This window comes from Argopecten irradians, chromosome 13, assembly GCF_041381155.1.
Source record: "Argopecten irradians isolate NY chromosome 13, Ai_NY, whole genome shotgun sequence".
Classification (NCBI taxonomy): Eukaryota; Metazoa; Mollusca; class Bivalvia; order Pectinida; family Pectinidae; genus Argopecten; species Argopecten irradians.
The window spans coordinates 39094462-39108657 of record NC_091146.1 but is presented as its reverse complement, the minus strand read 5'-3'; the positions used below and the strand labels follow the sequence as shown (position 1 = coordinate 39108657).

Sequence of the window (14196 nt, the reverse complement as noted above, 5' to 3'; positions counted from 1 at the left end):
ATCTTATTAAGATCAAATACTGACGTTATTATGTGGTGACAAGTCGATGTGGTGGTATACACGCCTTATACACACCAAACACAGACGTTATCATGTGGTGACAAGTTGATATGGTGGTATACACATCTTATTAAGATCAAAAACAGACGTTGTCATGTTGTAACAAGTCGATGTGGTGGTATACACATCTTATTAAGATCAAATACTGACGTTATCATGTGGGTGACAAGTCGATGTGGTGGTGTAAACACCTTATTAAGATCAAATACTGACGTAATCATGTGGTGGTGACAAAGTCGATGTGGTGGTATACATACCTTATTAAGATTAAATACAGACGCTGTCATGTGGTGACAAGTCGATGTGGTGGTATACACACCTTATCAAGATCAAATACAGACGTTTTCATGTGGTGACAAGTCGATGTGGTGGTATACACACCTTATTAAGATCAAATACAGACGTTGTCATGTGGTGACAAGTCGATGTGGTGGTATACACACCTTATTTAGATCAAATACAGACGTAATCATGCGGGGACAAGTCGATGCGGTGGTATACACACCAAATACAGACGTTTATGTGGTGACAAATCGACGCTAGTGTTATAGTCCCAGATATGTATGGTGTTAGTTTTTCAGTACCAAGATATGTATGGTTCTAGTTAGCCCGATAGATGTCTAAGCCAGACATCTATCTGTCATAATGTCTAAGTCTGGTGTCAGGGCCAGAGTCTCTCGGGCTAGGTTCTAGTGTTATAGTCCCAGATATGTATGGTGTTAGTGTTCTTATACCCAGATATGTCTTGTGCTGGAGTCCCTCAAGGCTCAATACTCAGTCCTCTTCTTTTTGTTATCTTTCTGAACGATATTACTGATGAGCTTTTAATTGAATGTTCTACATGTCTTTTTGTGGACAATACAGCTATTAAAATTCTCATCTTCATGCAGAGAAATTGAATATGCTCTTACCAGTAAAAGCGATTAGAAAAGATAAATAGGTAGGAAAAAGCATTGATGAAGATTTAGATTAGATTTTTTGATGACATTATCGACATTTGAGTTGACATGCCACATCGTTTTAACACACTATACAGTACAGATAACTTGAAAACAGTTTACAACAACTATATCATTTATTTGTATTTGTGAATAAATTCCATAACATTTAACATCTTGCAAGATTTCACATGATTCTAGGATAAATTGAAGTTAATTGATAAGAAGCACTATGTTAAAGTCATTCATTTGAATAAACTTTGTAGCCTTTCATCCCAGCACGTCACAGCCCCAAAATCAGGTTCGTAGGTCTCATAGTTATTCAAAAGAAGTCATTTAAAGATTTTAGCCTACTTGGGTCAGATGACTTAAAAATAGGAACTACTTCATATCAATTTCACAAATGTCATCTGATCACACGTATTACTCTTCTTTGTAAAATAAATACAACAGCTATTATATATAAGTTACAAATGTCCACAGAATACCTATAACAATAAACTTTCAATAGAAATAACAACTGAATTATATGGAATGCATTTTATGCCAAGCTGGTCTCCATAATTAATATTTATTCTATAAAATTAATTGAAAATAAATACTACTTCAATAAAAATAAGTATTGTAGTCATATTCATGAATGACATTTTATGTTAAATATAACTTGAACTCTATAAATTCATGTTTTATGAAAAACTCCAAACTGATTCTGTCACCTTAAAGTCATAAAAGATGTTGACTTAATAAAAACACAATAGCAACTATTTTCAAATGATTAACAAACATCTCAACTAAACATTTCATTTTCTTAAATAAACATAGCTGACTAGCTGCAAATGACACCAAATATTCATATATCTTTTTTCATTCTGAAAAAAATATCAACTGTTTCTTAAACTATTAAATTGACAAACACAACTTAATAAATACATACCGACTGTTCATGATCAAGTCACATACATGTAAGAACACATCACATATCATTTCATATGAACAAATCATAGTACAAGTTAAATTCAAGCACTAATTATTCTCTCAATTCCATTTGGAAATCTGAAGATTAGTGATACATATTATATTTCCTTGTTGCTGTGTTTGTCAGCTTCAAGATCTCCTGGATAGGTTAAAAGGTACAGCAAAGTCATCAGTGTGATGAGATTACACATTTTCCCCATACTGGCCCATGACCAGGAACCAATCTAGGAAGTTCAGAATTCAAGTGTAATCAGTCAGTGCATCCTCTAGTTTGGTTCATTGATTGATTGATGGGGTTTAACCACCTTGATGTCCTTGTTACAGTTATAATGGAGCCCAGGACACTCTCTAGTATGGGAAAGTCCTCCTGGGAACTTCCTGGCAATGGCCATCACATCTATTGGTGTGTCATCTGATCTTGTAGCAGGGTTAAGGTAACTCAACTTGGCGACGACTGTACCCTCAAATGGAAATTTCTTGATCATCTTGTCGACAACAGTGCAATAGAATTTCCTGACAGACCTTTTAGAATAAAAAGAAAACAATTACCTGGTAGTGTCAAGCTTTTCTTTGGTAGTTTATCACAAATGAAATTGAAATTTCTTTTAAGTAATTATTATTGATAATAAATTATAACAAACTTCTATCATTGGTATTATATCCTCCTAGAAATACATTTAATTCAGATTATTGCAGAATTTGAAATATCCTTGATTAATCATTTAAAAATGTTTTACAAGTTATTTATAATACATAATCATGATTTATACACTTATATTGTTTAACTTACCCAAAAAATCTATTGATCAAGGATGGGGAAATGCTGTCTTCATTGTCGACTACATATGCCTCAGGCACAATGGTCCAATGTCCAAAAATTGTTGTGTAAAATAATTAAGAATTATCAATGATTAAAACATAAGGGTGTGACATTCATATAAAAATATAGACTTTATATTAACAAGAACTACAATCATACACATGATCATATACAAATTAAAATATTCTGTCATACTTTTTTTTCTTCAAAATAATTGCTACTTTTCATATATATTAGAATTATAGTAATACACGAAAAGTTGTGTTAAACCGTTTGAGTGGCTCTAGGATGAAAGCCAGAAACAAGTAGTACATTCTCATCTTGGGAGATGATAGTTGAGCATCAATTAACCTCTTGATTCGACCAGACTTCGTCACCACATCATGAGAATTGAAGTACCTGTAGCTCTGGAGGGCTGGCCAGTGATCTAGCAGGCACTTAACTTCACACACTTCTCAAGGCTCAACCAATGGGTAGAACAATTTTCAGTATCTTGGTTGGCATCCCAAAACTTTGTAAATTCTTTGTACTTCTCTTTCCTGCTTGAGCTTAAAATTTATAAATTGACATATTCCTCAGTTAAATAATTGAATAATTAAGGATCCTTCTGGCCAGCCCTAATATATTGTTCATGGCCCTATATCTACCCATACCTGTCAGTGTGTGATAGGTAGGTAGATAATTTATTCTTTTTATGATAAGACATCAAATACCTCATATTATTAGTTTTCTTTCTAAAACTGAAGTTGTAATAGTATAGAATTTTGGAATCAATTACCTCAAGCAGTATGTATAATTTATATGAACCTGTAATAGAAATGGAAGTAGGTGTCCACCAACAGATCCTCAATGGGCATAGGCAGGGTCTTGACAGCTGCTAGAATGCACAGGTTGGCCAGGTGGCAGTTACATCCAACATAAAAAACATGTGGTTGTTTTTCTTTGATGTGGGTCAACACAAAGTTGTTCGTAACGGAGCAGTTGTTTGAGGCAAAGGAAACAACGTTCTTCCAACAAATATCATGATCTCTGCAAAAAAAAAAAAAAAAAAAAAGTCAAAATCACACTAGTCTTAACTAAATATGTACTAGCCAGTTAAGCTCAGCAATATTTATTGAATCTATAGGAAATTTATCATTTGAAATGAAAAATAACATATCTGGATATAAGTTTTTAATTTTTGATAATTCACCGTAATTTCCTGCGAATTGGCCATGGGGTATACAATTTTTTTACATCAGAAGATGCCTAATGCGACTATCTGCCAATATGGGCTATCTGTGAATACTATTACCAAATTTGAAAAATATGTGGGCTTTATGTTGGAAATAGCTCAAGTTACCCTCTTACTATTCTAGAATATTATCTCATTAGCTTTTATTTCTTGCATTTAAAACCTATTTCCAAAGAAAAAATATGCTATTGATAGCTTAATTTACATATCTTCGAATAAACCTATACCCCTTTTGTATATACTGCTGGTGCTAAACCTGTAGTGTCCATATACCTCTGGTGCTATACCTGTAGTGTCTATATTCCTCTGGTGCAAAACCTATAGTGTCTATATACCTCTGGTGCTAAACCTGTATATATAATGTTCTGGTGTTAGACCTGATGTGTAAGTATACATCTCTGGTGCTAAAGCTGTAGTGTCTATATAACATATACCTGTGGTGCTAGACCTGTGATGTCTATATACCCTTGTTTTAGGCCTGTAGTGTCTGTATTAAGCATGGTGTTTGACCTGTAGTGCCTATATAGCGGTAAGCCTGGTGCTAGATCTGTAGTGTCTATATAACCCTGGTGCTAGAGATGTTGTGTCTATATACCCTGGTGTTAGACCTGTAGTGTCTATATACCCTGGTGTTTGAGTTGAAGTGTCTATATAACCCTGGTGTTAGACCTGTAGTGTCTATATAACCCTGGTGTTAGACCTGTAGTGTCTATATAACCCTGGTGTTAGACCTGTAGTGTCTATATAACCCTGGTGTTAGAGCTGTAGTGTCTATATAACCCTGGTGTTAGAGCTGTAGTGTCTATATAACCTTACTGTGTGTTAGACCTGTATGTCTAGTGTCTATATACCCTGGTGTTAGACCTGTAGTGTCTATATAACTGGTGTTAGAGCTGTAGTGTCTATATAACCCTGGTGTTAGAGCTGTAGTGTCTATATACCCTGGTGTTAGAGCTGTAGTGTCTATATAACCCTGGTGTTAGACCTGTAGTGTCTATATAACCCTGGTGTTAGACCTGTAGTGTCTATATAACCCTGGTGTTAGACCTGTAGTGTCTATATAACCCTGGTGTTAGACCTGTAGTGTCTATATAACCTGGTGTTAGAGCTGTAGTGTCTATATACCCTGGTGTTAGAGCTGTAGTGTCTATATAACCCTGGTGTTAGAGCTGTAGTGTCTATATAACCCTGGTGTTAGAGCTGTAGTGTCTATATAACCCTGGTGTTAGAGCTGTAGTGTCTATATACCCTGGTGTTAGACCTGTAGTGTCTATATACCCTGGTGTTAGAGCTGTAGTGTCTATATACCCTGGTGTTAGAGCTGTAGTGTCTATATACCCTGGTGTTAGAGCTGTAGTGTCTATATACCCTGGTGTTAGAGCTGTAGTGTCTATATAACCCTGGTGTTAGACCTGTAGTGTCTATATAACCCTGGTGTTAGACCTGTAGTGTCTATATAACCCTGGTGTTAGAGCTGTAGTGTGTCTATATAACCCTGGTGTTAGACCTGTAGTGTCTATATACCCTGGTGTTAGAGCTGTAGTGTCTATATAACCCTGGTGTTAGAGCTGTAGTGTCTATATACCCCTGGTGTTAGACTGTAGTGTCTATATAACCCTGGTGTTAGACCTGTAGTGTCTATATAACCCTGGTGTTAGAGCTGTAGTGTCTATATAACCCTGGTGTTAGACCTGTAGTGTCTATATAACCCTGGTGTTAGACCTGTAGTGTCTATATAACCCTGGTGTTAGAGCTGTAGTGTCTATATAACCTGGTGTTAGACCTGTAGTGTCTATATACCCTGGTGTTAGACCTGTAGTGTCTATATACCCTGGTGTTAGAGCTGTAGTGTCTATATAACCCTGGTGTTAGAGCTGTAGTGTCTATATAACCCTGGTGTTAGAGCTGTAGTGTCTATATAACCCTGGTGTTAGACCTGTAGTGTCTATATAACCCTGGTGTTAGAGCTGTAGTGTCTATATACCCTGGTGTTAGACCTGTAGTGTCTATATAACCCTGGTGTTAGAGCTGTAGTGTCTATATACCCTGGTGTTAGACTGTGTGTCTATATACCCTGGTGTTAGACTGTAGTGTCTATATACCCTGGTGTTAGAGCTGTAGTGTCTTTACTTTATCTATATACCCTGGTGTTAGACCTGTAGTGTCTATATACCCTGGTGTTAGAGCTGTAGTGTCTATATACCCTGGTGTTAGAGCTGTAGTGTCTATATAACCCTGGTGTTAGAGCTGTAGTGTCTATATATACCCTGGTGTTAGACCTGTAGTGTCTATATAACCCTGGTGTTAGACCTGTAGTGTCTATATAACCCTGGTGTTAGACCTGTAGTGTCTATATAACCCTGGTGTTAGAGCTGTAGTGTCTATATACCCTGGTGTTAGACCTGTAGTGTCTATATACCCTGGTGTTAGAGCTGTAGTGTCTATAAAACCCTGGTGTTAGACCTGTAGTGTCTATATAACCTGGTGTTAGAGCTGTAGTGTCTATATACCCTGGTGTTAGACCTGTAGTGTCTATATACCCTGGTGTTAGAGCTGTAGTGTCTATATACCCCTGGTGTTAGAGCTGTAGTGTCTATATACCCTGGTGTTAGAGCTGTAGTGTCTATATACCCTGGTGTTAGAGCTGTAGTGTCTATATAACCCTGGTGTTAGAGCTGTAGTGTCTATATAACCCTGGTGTTAGACCTGTAGTGTCTATATAACCCTGGTGTTAGAGCTGTAGTGTCTATATAACCCTGGTGTTAGAGCTGTAGTGTCTATATACCCTGGTGTTAGGGCTGTAGTGTCTATATACCCTGGTGTTAGAGCTGTAGTGTCTATATACCCTGGTGTTAGAGCTGTTGTGTCTATATACCCTGGTGTTAGGGCTGTAGTGTCTATATACCCTGGTGTTAGAGCTGTAGTGTCTATATACCCTGGTGTTAGAGCTGTAGTGTCTATATAACCCTGGTGTTAGAGCTGTAGTGTTTCTATATACCCTGGTGTTAGAGCTGTAGTGTCTATATACCCTGGTGTTAGGCTGTACCGTTTAGACTGTAGTGTCTATATAACCCTGGTGTTAGAGCTGTAGTGTCTATATAACCCTGGTGTTAGACCTGTAGTGTCTATATAACCCTGGTGTTAGAGCTGTAGTGTCTATATAACCCTGGTGTTAGACCTGTAGTGTCTATATACCCTGGTGTTAGGGCTGTAGTGTCTATATACGCTGGTGTTAGAGCTGTAGTGTCTATATAACCCTGGTGTTTGAACTGTAGTGTCTATATAACCCTGGTGTTAGAGCTGTTGTGTCTATATAACCCTGGTGCTAGAGCTGTAGTGTCTATATAACCCTGGTGTTAGAGCTGTAGTGTCTATATAACCCTGGTGTTAGGACTGTAGTGTCTATATAACCCTGACCCTAGAGCTGTTGTGTCTATATAACCCCGGTGTTAGAGCTGTAGTGTCTATATACCCTGGTGTTAGGGCTGTAGTGTCTATATAACCCTGGTGTAATGTGTATACAGTATACCCCTGGTTCTGGATTTAGTGTCGACATAAACATGGTGTTATACATATAGTGGTCTTAAAATGCCTTTGAAGGCAAAGACTTTGAAAAGGGAGGAAGGAATGCAGTGGGAATGGACTGGGTTGATCCTCGTTGACCAGGTAGTTCAGCGGTGGAGCATTATTCGGCTAGTGTTTGAGGGTCCTGGGTTTGAATCCCTGTTTGGCTGCTACATTTGCTCCTCTCCTGTACTGCATCTGGAAAAATATGGATCAGATGACGTTATAAATATAGCCACTGAAGTGTGTATTACTTAACTGTTTCAGGTATAAATGACAAAAAAAGTTAAAAAGTGATTGGATGAGTTCTACAAAAAAATCTTTGCTCCACTAGCACATGACAGGGTAAAGCGGTAATGATTTAAAGGGTGGTACTGCATATTGTTTCATAAAGCTACATATATGATGTCTTAGAAAGAAAGAATTCATACCATGCTCATGATCAGTTGCTCATGGAGCCATTTTGTTACTTGTTATCTCATGATCAATATGAATGCATCAAATAATGTACATGTAATATTTATCTGTAACTACACGTGTCACCGAGATTTTCTATCGGTATATAAGCTTACAATGGTGCAGTGTAAGCTTAAATCTAGCTACGATCCTTCTGTGATCTAGAATACCATAATGACCACTTCACGTAGTTGAAGATGTTATTTTATGAAAGTGAATAATGCTGAATATATATTTTGCCTACATTATATCTTCAATGTAGTTCTCTTGATTATTTGTACACATAATCATTATAATTTACGTTGTATTTTTATGCCTACCTTTAACACAGTTTCACCCATATTGGATCCATGTAATAGTAGTACAGGTACCGATCTTCGGACCAGTCTAAGCACGAGTGCTATTGCACTTGAGCAAGAATCAGATGAATTGAATGACATTGTAAAGATGAGGGTTTAGTGGGTTTCTTTTGGTGAACTGATGCCAACATACAATAAGCAAATAGTTGACCTGTACATCTATTATTTCCGGATTTCCGAATCTCGGAAAGGGATCTAAACTGTCCCTATAAAATATTAAACTTACACTAACTTATACACAATTGAATGTATCCAAAGTAATTAAACACACACACACACACTTACAGAACTCTTATTGCATCTGATTCTTGCACAAGAGCAGTAGGGCTGGTGCTTAGACTGGTGTGAAGATTGGTACATGTACTTTATATTTTTATACCTCGATAAATTGCCATGACCTAGTCCTTCATTCAAGGTCAAAGGGGTCAAATAAGGCTAAACTCTCTAACTGACATCTTGTAACAGTCCTAGAGATCTGATATTGTGCCTGTAGCATGCTGGAATAAAGTGCTACCAAATTTGTTCAAATGAATGACCTGTGATGGCCTTCATGCAATGTCATAGGGGTCAAAAAGGCTAAAACCTTTAATCAACGTCTTGTAAATAACTGAGAGCCCTAGAGACTTGCTAATGGGCATGTAGCATGATTGGATAAAGAGCTACCAAGTACATGTATGTTCAAATGAATGACCTTGATCTTTCAAAGGTCACAGGGGTCAAATAAACTATTATCTTAAATGTACTTCTACAATTTTATACTATATGTTGTATTGCTGTGATGGACATCTTTGATTACTGATCAACTTAAAAAAGAAAAACACTCGGTAGGAACCATATCAGGATAATTTCAAGCAAGTTTCAGCTAAATCGCACTGGTAGAACTTTAAAAGTTCAAAATGGGATTTCAATATGGCAGCTGTGTCAGCCATCTTAGACTTTTGATAGACCTCAAAAATAAGAACACTTGGTCGAGACCATGTCAGGATCATTTTTCAGCTAAATCGCACTGAAAGAACTTGAGAAGAAATTCAAAATGTGAAAAGTTTACCCACAGCATATAAGGACGGACGAAATATGCATTTTGTGTCCGATGACCTAATTAACAAATAACCAAGGTAACACTTTTTTCTGTAAAATGTCATGTTCCAATTGGAAATATGGGTCACATTTCAAATGTGCAATTTTTTTAAAAATATCATTAAAAAATCTTCTTCAAGATCCAGAAAGCCCAGAGACCTAATATTAGGTCTGTAGCATGCTGACATAAATGACTACTAAGTTTGTTTATATGAATGACCTTGACTTTCATTCAAGGTCACATGGGCCAAAATCCTAAAACTTCCAATGACTTCTTGTGAAGTTCTAGAATGCCTAGGAACCGAATATTAAGCCAGTGAGTAGCATGCTGACAAAATTAGATACCATGTTTGTTAATATGAAGGACCTTGACCTTTATTCGAGGTCACATGGGCTAAAAAAAAGTTGAAACCTTCCAATGACTTCTTGTTAAGTTCTAGAAAGCCTAGGAACTTAATATTAGGCCTGTAGCATGTTGCAATAAATGACTACCATGTTTTTTGATATGAATGACATTGACCATCATTCAAGGTCAAATGGGTTAAAAACTCATAAAATCTTCAAATGACTTCTGATAAGTTCTAGAAAGCCTAGGAACCTAATATTAATCCAGTAGCATGCTGACATAATTGGCTACCATGTTTATTAATATGAACGACCTTGACCTTTATTCGAGGTCACATGGGCTAAAAAAAGTTGAAACCTTCCAATGACTTCTTGTTAAGTTCTAAAAAGCCTAGGAACCTAATATCAGGCCTGTAGCATGTTGACATAAATGACTACCATGTGTGTTGATATGAATGACATTGACCATCATTCAAGGTCAAATGGGTTAAAAACTTATAAAATCTTCAAATGACTTCTTATGAAGTTCTAGAAAGCCCAGAACCTAATATTAAGCCAGTAGCATGCTGATATAATTGGCTACCGTGTTTGTTAATGTGAACGACCTTGACCTTTATTTGAGCTCCCATGGGCCAAAAAACCTGAAACCTTCCAATGACTTTTTGTGAAGTTTTAGAATGCCTAGGAACATAATATTAGGCCAGTAGCATGTTGCAATAAATGACTACCATGTTTTTTGATATGAATGACATTGACCATCATTCAAGGTCAAATGGGTTAAAAACTCATAATATCTTCAAATGACTCCTTATAAAGTTCTAGAAGGCCTAGAGACCTTATATTAGGCATATTGCATGCTGACATCAATAGTTATCAAGCTTGTTAAAATGATTGACCTTGAACTATATCCGGGATCACAGGGGCCAAAATTCCTAAAATCTCTGAACTACTTCTTGTCAAGTTCTGAAAGGCCTACTGTATGTAGAGACTTGAAACTGGACCAGTAGCATGTTGAAATAATTTTTTCTGTTTTTTTTTTTAATTAATCTGGTCAATATATTGGTCGATAATAGATCTAACTTAAGTATGCTTTAGTCACACGTTAAGTGGTTCATCGAAGTATCCCATTTTGTAACTAGTGTAAAACTTCACATTCCTTCTCAAGGTTCATATGCTAATGCTAAAATAATCATCCTTTATTTATGATTTAAATGATCATTTACCGTACATTAGAAATTATATTAAACAGATTAAAACATATTCTACGCTTACCTTTATTTTAGTCATCGTATCCATCTTGTTTCTTCGACAGCTTTTCCCACAATTCATTCCATATGCAGACGCATCAGCATTTTTATCTTCTAACGCAAAAGATTCCACGCTCTTACATAGTACATGGGGTTACTATTTAAGAGGACCATGTCAACAGTCAATAGTTGACTATTTAGTATGGAGCATGCGTTGAGGATATAGTAACAGACTACACCAGCCGATCAACAATGACGTTAGCTTCTTCATAGTTTGTATGCAAACAATATGAAAGACTTCTTAAAATGTGACCATTACTTAGTTTATCTTCTTTTCACTTTTGTTTTAATTATAATGGAAACATTTGTTTTCTAGAACACATTACATTATAATCGTGATCGACATCACTCTGTTACATTAGAGCAGTGAGCAGTATACTGCTGTGACCAAATTACCGTATGCGTTAATGTTAATGTTTTATGGTTATGAGTGTGCCTTATGCTGCTGTGACGTTAACGACAGGTATTAAAAAGTTATTCAAACGAGCTATAAAACATTATTTATACTAACTTTTATAGTTTATGCATTTTAATTCTGAAACATATGCATTAACATTGCATTATTCAGTTTTGTATATGATAACATATTCTGAATACACGCACACTGTTTTCAGTACGGTAATAATGATACTTGAAACCAGAGGCCTTAGACAAGGGTTACAGGAAAATACCTGAATACCTCTAAAATATCATTTGTGAGTCGACAAATATGGTTAATAATGTATACTTTTTATGTGTGGAAAACATCGTCAGATACGAAATAGATATATTTATGTTTACTGTTCTTTCTATGAACGTGAAAAATAGAGCCTGATTTTACTCACTGTTGCTATGTCACCTTTTGAACGCATACAAGTTTGTATAATAACAATGTCATGACGTCGACACAGTGACAACAATACCTTAACGTCGTGACAACAATATATTGACACAGTGACAACAATATCATGACGTCTTGACAACAATACCATGACGTCGTGAAAACAATATCATGACAACCAGAAAATACCATGACGTCGAATTAATAATGACATGACGACGTGACAACAGTACATGACGTCTTGATAACAATATCATGACGTCTTGACAACAATACCATGACGCCGTGACAACAATATCATGACGTCGTGACAACAATATCATGACGTCTTAACAACAATATCATGACAACCAGACAATACCATGACGTCGAATTAATAATGACATGACGACGTGACAACAGTACATGACGTTGTGACAATAATATCATGACTTTATGTTTACATTTTCACTGCAGTTCCACTATGTAAACTTACCAAACACAGCTGGCAGTCATTTAGACAATGAACTTCAAGCGCTATTATGACGTCATTATCATTGTGACGTCACAATTGTTGAGCCAGCGATCATCGAAGACGGCTGTTCAAATGGCAACATAAATAACAACAATACCATGACGCCGTGACAACAATACCATGACGCCGTGACAACAATACCATGACGTCGTGACAACAATACCATGACGCCGTGAAAACATACAATATTTGGACGTCAATAATACGAGTTCACAATGATGGTAATACTCAGTCATGTTTATTGAAAATAAAAAAAAATAAGAAAAAAACTGATCAGAAAAATAATTTAAATCATTGTTGTCAAGAAACAAATCAACAATATTAAAAATGTTCACTACGGTTGGGAATGAATGCTTGTGGATATGACATATAAAAATCCATATCTTTAGATGTTGCAGCTCATGCATAACAAACGGATACAAAATCAAAATAAATCAAAAGGTGTATCCACCACTTACCCCAATGACAAAGGAGTTTCACCAATGAATGTTCAGCCATGCATATATTTGAGAGCTCATCTGTCCGTGACAAATAGTCTGTAACAGCACACTACGACTTCCACTTAGTTTCTCAGAGTAAAGATGACGAGCGAGGAGCAGGTGGTAGAAATAAGCCTACTGGAGGATGGAAAGCCTGCAAAGGACGGGCCCCCTAAACGAGAAGTTTTCGGCCGGAAAATAGAATACATGTTAGCATTGATTGGATTTACTATCGGTCTAGGAAACGTATGGAGATTTCCGTACTTATGCATGAGGAATGGCGGAGGTTAGCTTTGTATATATTTGTTTGTGTTTTATCACAATTATATCGATTGTCAATTAGTAAGCTCATTTTAAAATTATATAGAGGGATGACAACAGCGAAATCTCTGTTCTTCCTGTAAAGTTCAAAACTAAATTTGTATGCGATCAGTATCCAATGTTCCGACCTGATTCCTGTGTTATACAAGGTACACTCCTATAACCCGTCATCTCATATCACATATCCGTCCTTTGTATAGTTACAGTTACCAGGTACATGTGTTTTATGATTTTTCTTTATAATTCTAGCCTTTTTGAGTCTTTTGAATATTTTTTTATTTTGATTTAAGAAGCATTCATTTGAGAACAGCTATTCTGATTGGTTTAATTCCGGCTTGATAAAAACAAAACAAAACTTTGTCGTTGTGACCAGGTTAAGTCAGTGATTGAATTTTATTTATTTGATTGTATTAACTATGTAACTTTTTCTACATTTTGATATTCAATCTGTACGCATTTAATCCTAGGCAATATGAATTCATTGTTTGTAGTAACTACTAGCATGACTACACTTGTTCCATGGAAAAATTATTTAAATCCGTGTAACGAGACCGTCAGCATTAATTGTTAACACTGCCTGACATGTTCAACATGACCTTGTATGTTGTGACTAAGTGTTGAGTATTGAAGCATGAAGCATAAGGTGGTCTTTCCATCGCTATAGACGTGTGATGATGAAGCTGATATATTGGGGACTTCTATGTTATATTAATCACAAATCAATAACAATCTCATTGACTACAAGATGTTGTATGTTGTTATTGCTTAATCAAATCGATGATTGTTATCGATGTTACCCCCTGATCTGTATCTGTAGTGTATCTAACTTTCACCAACTAAACACTCTCCACCTTCTGTATTGTTCAAGTCCTGACTGTTCGCCATGGTTTTTGGTAGATAACAATATGAATTATACGACCTGAAATT

General features: G+C 36.2%; 1 long non-coding RNA gene across 4 annotated transcripts; it reads right to left on the bottom strand.

Moving 5' to 3' along the window:
* Positions 1-1114: 1114 nt before the first annotated feature.
* Positions 1115-11283, bottom strand: LOC138305958 (uncharacterized). 4 transcript variants are annotated; one of them, XR_011205742.1, is made up of 5 exons: positions 11101-11282; positions 7557-7789; positions 3572-3822; positions 2764-3341; positions 1115-2495 (listed from the first exon to the last, which is right to left on the bottom strand). It is a non-coding gene; the product is annotated as an uncharacterized lncRNA (long non-coding RNA). The 4 variants fall into 4 exon arrangements; XR_011205743.1 differs by having other exon boundaries at positions 3601-3822; XR_011205740.1 differs by having other exon boundaries at positions 2764-3822; positions 11101-11283.
* Between the last annotated feature and the right edge of the window lie 2913 nt (positions 11284-14196).